Raw genomic sequence first — 13,044 nt, 5'->3', positions numbered from 1 at the left:
GGGACAGAGCATCCACAACCTCCTTGGGCAACCTGTTCCAGTGCATCACCACCCTCTGTGTGAAAAAATTTCCCCTTGTCCTGTCCCCACATACCACTGAAAATATCCCATTGTCTCCCACACTTAAGATATTTATAAATATTAATAAGATCCCCTCTCAGTCGTCTTAAGGCTGAACAGACCCAGGTCACTCAGCCTTTCCTCATAACAGAGGTGCTCCAGGCCCTTTATCATCTTTGTGGCCCTCCGCTGGACTCTTTCCAGGAGAACCCTGTCTTTTTTGTACCGGGGAGCCCAGAACTGGACACAGTACTCCAGGTGAGGCCTGACCAGGGCAGAGCAGAGGGGGAGGATCACCTCCCTCGACCTGCTGGCCACGCTCCTTTTAATGCACCCCAGGAGACAGATAGATTCATAAGTTCAGCATTTAGAAAAGAAAAAAAAAAGCTATCTAACTGATCTGAACCAGGAGTATTTCTCTCCAAATAAAAAATAATGCTGCTGCTAATGCTCATTTCCTCTTTGATAACCCTTTGCAGAGCAGGACTCACAATGCATTTTTACAGCAGGCATGACACCTGGGCCTTGGGAAGACTCAAACCAGGTGACAAAAGGTAGAACATACCCTACGGTCATGCTCCTCCGGGGTGCTGGGAGAAGGGAGCCAACATTTTAGTTACCCAGTTATTATTTAGTTATTAATTGGTTATGCAAAGACCGCCAGCTGGACTCAAGTGGCACGTGACTATGGCTGTCAGCAGAACCAGAGGAAACTGAGAGAACCAATTTAAAATGTGTAAAATGAAGCAGACCACGCCATGGGCAGTTCACCTCTTGAGCCCTTTGCCAAAGGATGTTGCAGGTAAAGTTTGGTTCAAGGACAAATCAGTGGGAGAAAAATCCACTGAGAGTTACTGAACACATATAAACTATGTTTAAATGATTAGGGGCTGGGAAAATGTGAAGAAGTTACTACAAACGTCTGCCCTCCTACAGTCTTTCTTGTCTGTTCCCTCATAGTAACTGCAGGAAACAAGATACTATGCTGGATGGACCAAAAGATGTCCACATAAATTCATGCGCTGTCTGCCTTGCACCCCTCATGAACTATGGAGAGCTTCAGGCAGATTTCTTATGCCTCTGAAGCTTAGAAGAAAGCATAAAAGAAAGCTTTTCTCTTTTCTACATGGCTCCTGTGCTTGCCTTGGTGGTTATATGGATTGCGTTAGCCTGACTTGCTTGAAAGATGTAAGAGGTGTTTTGTTTCTAAAATAGTTAGCGTTAATACACACAGATGGTGTGAGAAAGGGAGAGGAATGGAGCTTCTGCTTTCTCACATGAAGGAAAGCTGTTCTCAAAATATTTCTCATTTTCTCCCTTAATGCAGTTGTTAAAAAAAATACAATTTCCTGCTTTTTAATGTCGTTAAGACTAATCCTTCCCAAAAAAATCTCTTATAGAAGCTCTTATAAAATTCATTCAGAAAACAAATCTTGCAGATTTAACTGTCTCCTAGAGAGCTGTAAGAGAAATGGGAAGATTGTGGTTTATAAGAAATGGCAATGGCTGAGCGGCATCCAAAGCAACCCCAGTCTGAGCCTGTGGAGCCCGGCTGTGCCTTGCTGCTCCTCCCGCATCTTAGCAGCTGTCCGTCTGCATCCAGCCCTGCTGCAGCCCCTGCCCTGTCCCACCAGCCAGGGCACGTTCCGGTGGCTTTAGCTGCAGACAGGAGAGCAATGAGTGCTGTTGGTATGAGTGCTCAGATTCCTCTCTTCATCCCAGACTGCCTGGGAAGGCCAGCATAACAAGGAGATGTAAGTGCATCACATACACTTTCACTATAGTAAAGGACATGTGAAGCTGTTACTCCCATTTACCATCTTCCTTTTGCAAGCTTTCTGTTTCTTTGGAGTATTGCAACATTCAAGGGTTCCCAGAAGCCCGCTCTTGTGGGCAGTGATGAAAGCAAGCTACTGAGCCCCTCCATCTCCACAAATCTTTGGAGGTTTTCTGAGGCTCACTGTGTGTGGCTCAGTGCTTGTGAAGTGGGAAGTGGGGCTTTGCCACAGGGGCTTGGCAGTGCAAACTGATATGGAAACAGCTGCTTTTGTTGACAGGTTGTGTTCTTGGGGTGAACGTTTGTCCCACAGCTTCTTCCTTCCGTCCTTCAGATAATGAAGTCACTTCCAAATGCCGATGGGAGCAGCAGCATCCTCCCCTCCCTTCTCACAGCATCTCACCCACAACTACACTGACACACCTTAAGCCCATGCTGCGCTTTGGCCCCAGTCTAGAGTGGACCAACTCTAAGTGGAAAACTCAGTGGTGGGAAAAAAGAAAAGAATAAAATTCAAATTCAGGACCCCCCGTCCCTCTTGCAGCTGCAGTACAGAGGGGACCCAGACATCTCGCACCACAGCTGACCCGGGGCTAACAAAGGCTGTCCCCGTGGGGTCTGTCAGCAGCCCCTGGGCAGCTCGCAGGGCAGAGTGGAGCTCTTTTTAGCCCGGGTGGTTCAGCACAAAGCAGCCTTTATGGCTCAGCAGCAGGCAGCTCGCCCCTCTTCTCACCACCCCTCTCCTCAGGTTTGAAACACAAGAGGACAAAAGCTCCTGCAGCCCCCCGGTTCTGCTCCTTCCTCGCACACACACTCCTGTAGCGTCATTCTCGGCATTAAGGAGTGGGAAAGATAGATCTCTTTGGAATCACAGGGCCACACGCACCATGCCTCTTTCAGAGGCAGCGTGAGCCGATCGCCCCTTGAGTTATTCTGTGTTGGTGGGGGGGGATAATGAATAACGCTGAGCAGCGGCAGAAAGTTCACAGCGAGCAGCTGCACGCCGTGAAAAACGACGGCAAGACCCTCCGTGCCAAAAGGTATCGCAGCAACCAGGAGCTCGGCCATATTTTAAAGGGATTAGGAGTGCATAGATGGCACGAAGAATTTTAATGACAAAAGACTAAATAGATGCAAGTTTGCAAGCAACAGGAGCTCTCTGCTTTATAGCAAAGTTAACCAGTTACAAGGGAACAGCGGGAGGAACTCCCATCCCACCCCGCCAGCTGCAGCGTGCCTGCAGCATCCCCTGAACACTGCAGCTTCCCCATACCCATCAGCCCTGCCAGGACCTGAGAGCATGCAGAGGCAGAATGGCCATCCGTGCTGTATGTGCCCATTCCGCACAAATGAATGGTCAGTTTGGGCTCTTCAGAAGCCAATACTCCATTTTTTGGATTTATTTTACCTTTTTTTTTTTTTTTTTGGGGGGGGGGGGGAGGAATATATCAATTGGATCACATTCTTTCATGTTATTTCCAGGATCCCAAGTCTTACTTTGTCTGTGGATAACACAGTTAGGCGTTACTTAAACCTCCCACACACCTCTAACACAGCTGAATGCCTGACCACAGGTGGAAATCCGAACTCTGCTCCTCCTCTGGATTCAAACAGAAGACTCTTCCTTGGCTGGATCAGAAGATCCAGGCACTGATAGCAGCATCTGTTATTACTGACTTTTATAACAGGTCTCTCTCCTGCCCCTGCAGGCAGTTTAACGGTGAATCCCTTGGTATTATTTCGGCGTTGAGAATACTGTCCTACCCGTATCTTGGCTACGTGGTGCTCCTGCACCTGTCAGATGAAGGCAGCTGCAATATCTGCAGTCCATCCAGCCCCTGGAGTCAGCCAGGTGTACAGTGTGCCTGGCTATTATAAAGGATCGATCAGAAGACATGGGGTTGGGCTGACATCTCTGATCACCTTGGGGATTTCATAGCACTGTACATGCCAGGCTGTGTTGCGCTGTGCAGGTCTGCTTTCCTCTGTTGCTGACATCTGCGACTGAGCACTCACAGCTGAGATTTAAGATGTGAACATGAATTACCCAAGCCATACTAAGTTCTATACCCAGTGTACCAGGAGCTGTGCTCTGTAGGCTCCAGTGTAAGATCCTGCTCAGATGCTTGGGCGGTAATTAAGTGGAAAAAAAAAAAATTCAATTAGAATTGAACTTATTGAAATAATACCTCATTCTGCCTCTTCCTGGGCTGTTCTCTCCCTCAAGTCAGCCAGCGCAGAATTCCCCACAAGGTGGTGAGTCCCAGCACCTCAGAAGGCAGCAGCTCATCCGTACAGAAATGGTTATGATGTCATCTGGGTTCTGAGCCCTGAGCTGACACGGTGCCCATGTCACACTGCTGAGCTGAGTCACTGGGACACAGCGATCACTCACCTGGAATCCAGCCCGAAGCCCTGACCCTGGAGGACAGCACACACAGCTACTTGTGGCACCTGCCATATGAGCTGACTTAAACCCGCAGCTGACGGTTGTTTTCATGCCTTAAAGATAAGCCGGGAGCACGGTAGAGCAGTATTCAGTATAAATCTGTTCATCAAAATGCAGCCAGCTTGTGTCAGTGATAAAATAAAAGGGGAAAGAATAAATCACCCATCCCAATTATTTTATTTCCATTTCTGCAGCGCTAAAATAATTCAAATGAGAACAGGTCTCTGTAGCAAACAGTGTCTGTGGCAGAGCTCTCACGCACGTGCACAAGGCAGGAGGGCAAGAATTGCTCAGGGGGAATCCCAGGGATGCTGCTGGACACCGGGGAGCCAGAAGATGAGCACCTGTCCCTGACTCCACTGCCTCTTACCACCCTCGGTGATTTGCCCAGTCTTAGCATGGGGCCCTATTGGTGAGGTACAGCACTGGGCTGCTGCTGGGAGCTGCTGCACACTGTGAGTGGCTGTTTGTAGGTGACATGACATGGTATAGGTCAGGGGTTATGCCTGATACTTTTGCCTGCTGTACACAGAAGCAAGTGGCTGCTTCTAAGCAAAACGGGCCCTACAGAGTGTTGCCTGTGACCACTATTCCCATGGTCTGCAATAGCAGCAAGATCCAGCAAGCAGGAGTTTGTGGCTGTTTCAGTTCACCACTGAACTCAGAGAGTGAGATTTAATCCTGGCCACCTCTAGGACAGACTTTACTCACTGCTTTAGCAGATATCCCCTGCATGCTGAGGCAGTTTTCAGAGAGGATCACAGAATCACAGCATGGCTGAGGCTGGCAGCAACTTCTGTGTCCCTCTGCCCAACCCCAGCAGGGATACCCAGAGCAGGGTGCCCAGGGCCATGGCCAGGCAGCTTCTGGAGATCTCCAGTGAGGAGATGCACATCCTGCCGGCAGTTTTGCCTACGCTCAGTCACCCGCACAGCACAGAAGTGCTGCCTGGTGTTCAGACAGAACTTTCTGTGTTCCAGTCTGTGTCCACGGTCTCCTGTCCTGTCAGGATCACAGTGACTGCCTCCAATCCATTTTCTGCAAGACTCTTAATTGCGGATATGTGGCACCTCTTGTTGCAGACTTCTTCAGCAACATGAAACCAGAGGGACAACTTCTGCTTACATCCTACCTTGCCCCCTGCAACTTTCCAGCTCCTCCAGCCCTGTGCCAGTCTCAGCAGGTCTCCATCAGGAACAAAATCTTTTTTTGTAGTGTTTCCTCAAGCCTCCTCCTCTTTCTTCTGCTCCTCACCACAGGCGGCTTTGGCCAGCGCTCCCCTAACAGGCAAGGAGGTGCCTGCAGCTGGAGCTGCATCCCGTGGGGAGCAGCTCACGGTGGGGCAGGAGGGCTGGGGGAGCTGCTGCCCGTGGGGACAGTGCTGGAGCAGTGCCTGAAGGGTGGGCCCCATGGTACAGAGCCGTGTTGGAGCAGTGCTTGAAGAGCTGCAGCATGTGGGAAGCCCATGTGGGTTAGTCTGGAAAGGACAGCATCCCGTGGGAAGTACTCCCTAAAACTGGTGTGATCCTACTACAGTTTGGGGGATTAGTAGCACTTAATTACATAGCTCTTTGAGCTGTATGAAACTCCCTTACACACAGTTTGGAAGCTAATGACAAATATTTGTTCTCTTTAATTATACATGGTGTGGGAGGACAGCCAAGGTCCCTCCAGCCTTCCTCCTCCATCACTGACAGCTTCAACACAACCTGCTCTGGGAGCTAGCAGAAGCTGACACACAGACGAAATTCACACTGGTTTTGGACTGGACTTCATGGAGTTGTAATGTAAGGCGAGGAAGCTGGGCAACTGGCTTTCCTGATGATTTGTCTTTTAGAATGTCCTCCAGCAGTGACCGCTTTGTGGTTCAGGTGATGCAGGGAAGTCAGGTGTTATTTCTGGTCACCATGGCATTTCTGGATGCTGTGGAGCTCAGGTGAGTCACTGCTCCTCTCCAGGAGTCAGACAGAAGGGAGGGCAGGGGCTGTAGCTGCTGTCTGTTGTGAAATACTCCACGAGGAGGCAAAGTCCTGCCTGAAGTGCAAATGACTGCCTGGTCCTTCCACCCACCTCCTCAGTCACCCAGCACAGATCAACACCAGTCAGGTCTGTTCAGGCCTTTTCCTGAGGCGCAGTTAACCTCTTCGACCCAGAAAAGCTGGAAAAAAAAATCCTTCTGGCCTTTCTTCTGGGCTGTCTTTCCTGCACATTGCTGTTCTTCTAGGAATCCTCCTCCTTCCTCCAGACCCCAACCCCTCATATGCCTTAATGTGAAACCCCACAGGGTCCCAGGACCAGCCCTGAGGCTCCCACTGTTACACTTTGCTCCTCGCCTGTCAAGGAGCTCTAGGGTGCACTCTACTTCCTCCCATGTTCTTCCAAAACGAACTCTCCACCTCCTCCTTGTCCTCCTCCTCACTATCATGTGTTCATATCTCTCCTTCATCTTGGAAAGCAGATTAAGCTTCTTTCTGCTTTCATTGAACCCTAAAAGTGGTGGATCATCCTGCTGATGGATCCATTTTTCAGACTAACCAAACTCACAGTAGATCACCTTCTCATCTCTGTTAGTCAAAGAGGCTTACTAACATCTCCTTGGAAAAACAGGACTGCTCTGTCACGAAGCAAGTGCTGATGATCCCTCTTCCATTTTAAGAAGGAAGGGGTTCCTGCAATAAGGGTGGTGTGCTACTGGAGGATGTTGTCCAGAAAGACAGTGGATGTCCCATTCTTGGAGACATTCGAGGTCAGGCTGCAGCAGACCCTGAGCACCCTGATCGAGCTGTAGGTGTCCCTGTGCATTGCAGGGGGGTTGGACTACTCGGCCTTCAAATGTTCCTTCGAATTCAAATGAATTTATGACTCTGTGATTCAGAGCAAGGCTGGGAAGGCCAAGGAGCTGAAACCCAATATTCTTGCTCCTTCCTGGCATTGCTGACTCACTATTGACTCTCAGAACCTTTCTCTGGTTTTTGTTTTTCCCCATTTAGTAATCATGCAAAAAGAAGTTTCCACTTTCCTTGCCAAGCTCTCACAGCAAAAACATAGGATCGATGCATAGAATTGCTTTGTAAAAAAGTAGCAGCAAGGAATCAGGCTTGGTGGACAGGTCTCCTCCCTGCTATCTGCAAGGCAGGGTTGGGTTTCAGGGTGCTCACCAGCAAATGGGATAAAACATGATTAATGCCCAATCCTGGGGTTCTGACAGCAGCACCTCACCCTGCAGGAGGTGACAAAACCTCAGCGATGAGTGTCTGGCCCCAGGGAACACTTCTCCACTTCTCTGCCTTCACTTGGGTTGCTGCTGCTTTGCTTTCCCCTTTCCATCGCGGTGGAAGCCAGCACTGTGTGGGTGGCTTTCTCTGAAAGGAACGAACCCACAGGCCGGGGGCAAATGGCACTCATCATCAAAGTGGTTTTCAGAGATCTATTACAGTAGAGGAATGGCTTGAAGAGAAACCAAGGAGCTGCTTTTCCACAGTGGTGCCCGCCTGCTCCATGCCACCAGCTGTGTCCCCCCATGCTCTGGTGGCGGTGACAGTGTCCTGTGGCCACACAGGACTCTTGGCATGGCCCACGCTCCCTGCCGTGGGCACCATGGCAGCAACGCAGAGCAAAAAGCTCCTGGGGGGACATCCCAACCCAACCCCTGTGCTGTCAGCAGCCGGCTGAGTGGTTTCCTCAGAGCCCGAGTGGAACTGCAGAGGGAGGCAGGGAGATTATTTTGCATATGTCAGGTTCCGATCTTCAGATATATTTTAGGAAGCCAGCAAGCATATCGCTTCACCCTTCTTCATACAGCACTTCTACCTTCAAAATCTTGTGACATCTGAAAAGCCTTAAAATATCCACCAGTTTCACCAGACTGCAATATTGATGTGCTTTGGCTGCAGTTTCAAAAATGTCTCCTCAAAAGTACATCCAAAGAGGTCGGGGTTTGTGCTTTGTTTTGCTTGTTTTTCGATGAGGGGTGTTTTTTGGCATGGGGGAGGGGGGTGCTTTTTGTTTTTACTGGTGAATGACCAGTTCTGATGCTGTAAGTGCCAGGGAGAACTGCCACCTGACCACCTACCACCCTGCTCCAAGGCAGGCATGGGCTGTGGGCAGCCTCATTCTGCTCATAACACTCTGCAGTGTGCTGGCGTCTGGGTCCACACCAGAGGCTCTGCTGGGCTGCTGCTGTGCAAATAATAACAGCTACAGATGATCCATCAGATCCAGAAGAGAATTAAGACTTTGGAAGTTCAGGATTGATGCTGTTTCTGCACAAAGAGAAAATGATTCTCGTAAATTTTGTCCTCATAGGTTAGTTTTGTTTGTGTTTCTTCTCCTTATGAGAAGCCCCTGCAAAGCCCTGGAAAGACCATGGCAAGGATACAGATCCTGATGTGCACAGTCAGTATTTCATACCTTTGAGTTTTGTTGCTAAGATTTTTCCTTCTACAAGACTCTTCTCAAAAGGCCAGATATCAGAAGACTGATTTAGAGAACTCTTAATAGGTGAATTATTAAGATTTTCTATGAAAATGCTCCTCCAAATGCTCTCTGCTGCTTTTATCATTGTCTTGAAAGGTGGAGCAACCCAACCATGATGAATTTTTCATGCGCTGGGTAGGAAGGGATAATTAGAGTGCGCTTCATACGGATTGTCTGCAACCGCTTTCTAATTAACTAATTGACTACAGAGCTAATGAGATTCAAAATTAATTCTTATATTTGAATTTTGCCAGGCCTATTTTAAGATCCACGAAGACAGATTGGCCAGAAGCGTTCGTTTGATGTAAATGGGATGTTTTGGAAATGCTGTTGCAGTACCGCTTCCGAGTGGATTTTGCAATAGCTTTTGCCTCTCCCTAGTGGCTGCGCGGTGCATTGCACGGCTCCAGTCCTCTTTGAAGGGGACAAGCAGACTTTGGACAGGACCATCAAAACCACTCCAAGCTGTCTTTATCTGCGCACTCGCTTTTGTACCATCCTACAGTGAAAAAACTATTGTAAAGGACTGGTGTTGTGGAAATGTGAATAAAGATGATATATTTACAGCACAGACTTAGTGTGGAGCAGGTATGACTCGTGTATCCATGGCGTTCTCTGAAAGTGCCGACAAACAAGGATCAACAAAGAGGAAAAACTCAAAGCCTGTTGCAGGAAAGCTCCTGCAACAGCTCGGCAGGAGCTGCCATGGGTTGTGCGGGAGGGTCCTCGTGCCAGCAGGCAGCTGGTGGAAAGCAGGAGACGAAAATGAAAATACGTGTGTATGCAGCACCACAATCACAGGGAAGGGGAGTCCCAGCTGTGGGGCGTGCTGTGCTGCTCTGACCGACTGATTTCTAAAAATCCTGCAGAGGATGAATGGTAAATCTGCCAGGAGAGCAGGAGAATCAGTCAAGTGTATGGAGCTGTCCAAAGTTACAAGGATTAAAATCACTTCTGCGGTTGCAAACGGGTTTCAGAATGCACAGAAACAGGACAGATGAAATTTTCAGTCAAATTTAAATGAAACCTGTTAGAAAACCCAATTCTACCTCCCAACACACAAAGATAACTTGCTGCAACCTATTGCAAAGTATCACGTGCAGTTCTAGCCCTTGTCCTATAGCAAATTGAATAGAAATACAAACTTTTACAGAAAAAAAAAATGCAACTCTTAACTTTGAAAACAATTGAGGAGAACTCCTGAAGTGCTGAGCAGTGTGACAAAAGGGATCAGCCAGCACGGGGAGGCTGCCCACGAGCAGGGCAGGTCGGTGTGCCTGTCAGAGATGCTGATGACTGTCAGATGAGCTCTTACAGTGTCAGTGATCACAACAATAATACAGTGGCACTCCAACTGAAGCAATCAGACCTGCCAGCTAACAACATGTCAGCTGTGATTATTACATCCCGGAGCATCTCACTCAGCAGAAGTGTCAGGGGATAATTCAGCAGTCTAAATAAATACTGCAGGTGAGGGCTGCCTGCACTCTGGCATGCCAGCTGCCCCCGCTCTGCCAGGCAGCAGTGTGTGGCTGCAAGCTTGGGCCCCGGAGCAGCTCCCGTTGCTGGGATTCAGGCTGCCAGGGAGAGGGGAACCCACAGAGAAATGCTTGGTTGGAGCCACGTCTCTCGGTCACCCCGCAATCAGCTCTGCATCTGTACCCAGGATGGGCACAAGGACAGTCGGGTCATGGGGCAGCTGCTCTGGCACTTCAGGGTCACTGGGTCAGTGTCAGGGAGGATGGGCTGGTCTGGCACAGATGACTGCAAACTGCTGACAACCATTCTGGGAAGTTCTGTACTGGGTGACAAGCTGCCAAGCTGTGACATAATTGCCGTTTTCCAGTTTGCAGCCAATTTTTATTGCAGCACTCTATCTCAGTATGTCCTGAGAGTTTGGTTCCAGACAGCCAGAAGGCAGGGAATGCTCACCTATGATCCCTCTGGCAGTCTCTTTCCTCTCCTCTGATCCACATCAGCAATTCCCCTTTCTCCATCTTTCTGGTCCTGTGTTATCCTGTCCTTGGCCCCTCTGTCACTGTCCTGTTGTGAATCACAGCATGGCTGAGGCTGCAGGGCCGTCTGTGTCCCTCTGCCCAACCCCTGCCCCAGCAGGGACACCCAGAGCAGGGTGCCCAGGGCCATGGCCAGGCGGCTTCTGGAGATCTCCAAGGAGGAGATCCACAGCCTCTGGGCAGCTGTGCCAGTGCTCAGTCACCTGCACAGCACAGAAGTGCTGCCTGGTGTTCAGAGGGAACCAGTGACAAGAGCCTGGCTCCATTCTCATCTGCACCCTCCCTTCAAGTATTTATGGGCATGGATGACATCTGCCTGAGCCTCTTCTTCTCCAGTCTGACCAGGCCCAGCTCTCTCTCTCAGCCTCTCCTCACACAGGAGATACTACAGTTCCTGCATCACTGCGGTGGCCCTACATTGGACTCTTCTCAGTTCACCCATGTCTCTCTTGTACTGGGACACCCAGAATTGGACACAGTACTCCAGGTGTGGCCTCTCCAGGGCTGAGTGGAGGGCAAGGATCATCTCCTTCGACCTGCTGGCCATATGTTGCATAATGCAGCCCAAGATGCTGTCAGCCTTCTTTGTGTCAAGTACACCTGGTTGGCTCCTGATTCCTGGCCCTGACCCAAGCCCTGGTCATAGTAGATCAAATTCCCTTTTCAGCTATTTCGATGATGTACTCCAATGACAAGTAAGCTCCTGCCTAGTGCATTAGCAGGGCTGATCCCCTCTGTATTTAAAAAAAAAGTGCTGCCTGAGGGATGAACATAGCACTTGCTCAAAAGCTAGAGTAAATGAGAAAGCCAAGGGTTTCCCATGTCTTTTCTCTCCCATCTCCTTCCCAACTAAGTCGTATGGCAGTATGGCAGATGGGGTTCTTGGATTAGAGCAGAGAGCAGTTCTCTTTATTTCGGAATAAAATGCAGGTACACAGCAATATGCTTCACCATGCCCAAGTGGTCTGGCATCCCCACGGTGAGATGACGGGTGAGAAAGTGAAAGGTGAATAGGAGAATTTCCTCTTCCAAACAAAAAAATAATAATAGTGAAAGCTTTCTTTATCCCAAAAAGCAATGCAATAGCACTCAGCAACAACCACTCATGAGAAGCGCAGCATCCCCGCACTGTGACCATGAATAACCCAGGACTCTTCTCTGCCTGTGCTGACGATAGGGGTTGCTTGCTAAAACATTCAGAATAAGCCATTTTGACAACATTTTCAACACCAACAGTGGCAGCTGCAGGAATACGTTCAGTTGTGAGTCTCAGCCTCATTGTAATTCAGAAAGTATTTAATTTTTCTCACACCATGGCTGGAAGTGACGATTAGCAGTTCCTAATGCCACAGCAATGCTCAGTGTGTGAGCTGCAGAGAGGTGCTGGGAGTCCCCACGCAGCGCCCAGGGCCCAGCACAGGGCACCTCACACCTCCCAGGGGTGCCAGAAGGTGCAGCCCATTGTGGATACAGCAGCAGGGGCTTTTTGGAAATATTCTCAGAGGGTTTTTTGCATGTGAAAATATGTTTTGTGCCCCCGAGGACAAACAAATCATGAAGACAGCATTGATATCATAGAATCATAGAATCACACAACAGTTTGGGTTGGAAGGGATGTAATGCCCATTCCCAGCCTGTGTAACTTTTCATTGTCTTTGTCTTCTTAGAATCATAGAATCACAGGTTTGAGTTGGAAAGGACCATTAAAGATCACCTGGCCCAACATCCCTGCAATGAACAGTGACATCTACAGCTAGATCAGGGTGCTCAGAGCCTCTTCCCTCATGACAGCTTCCCTGATGACAGCTTGCAGGCTTCCAGGCTAAAATGTCTGCTTGGGGAATGCCAGGAGGATGAGGCATGACTTACGCCTGTGCCTGAGCACAAAAGCAAAGATCAGTTCTGCATAGGCACCGTGGTGCCGCCGGGCTGCTGGTGCAGGGGCTCCATCTCTGCACACAGGCCTGACCAATCCCACTTAAAGGAAGAATTTGGAAAGTTTCCCAGATTATAATTACCTATATATAAGTATAATGATAATTACGGTACCTAACTGAGACCTCAGAGCACGAAACTGACAAGTGATGACAACTAAATTCATTAAGAGTGCAAATGTGCTTCCTCTCCTTTATGAAACAACACTGAGTGATTGCTGAAGAAATCCAGCAACCAGAGACATGATCTGCAGATATGTGCTGGGGCTGACATGGGTAGAGGCTGCTGGAAAGGGCTGCGGGGCCATCTGGATGTGGGCACCCTGTGCTGGG

The sequence above is a fragment of the Numida meleagris genome, chromosome 1 (assembly GCF_002078875.1).
Source record: "Numida meleagris isolate 19003 breed g44 Domestic line chromosome 1, NumMel1.0, whole genome shotgun sequence".
Lineage (NCBI taxonomy): Eukaryota > Metazoa > Chordata > Aves > Galliformes > Numididae > Numida > Numida meleagris.
Note: the sequence above shows the minus strand (reverse complement) of the source record.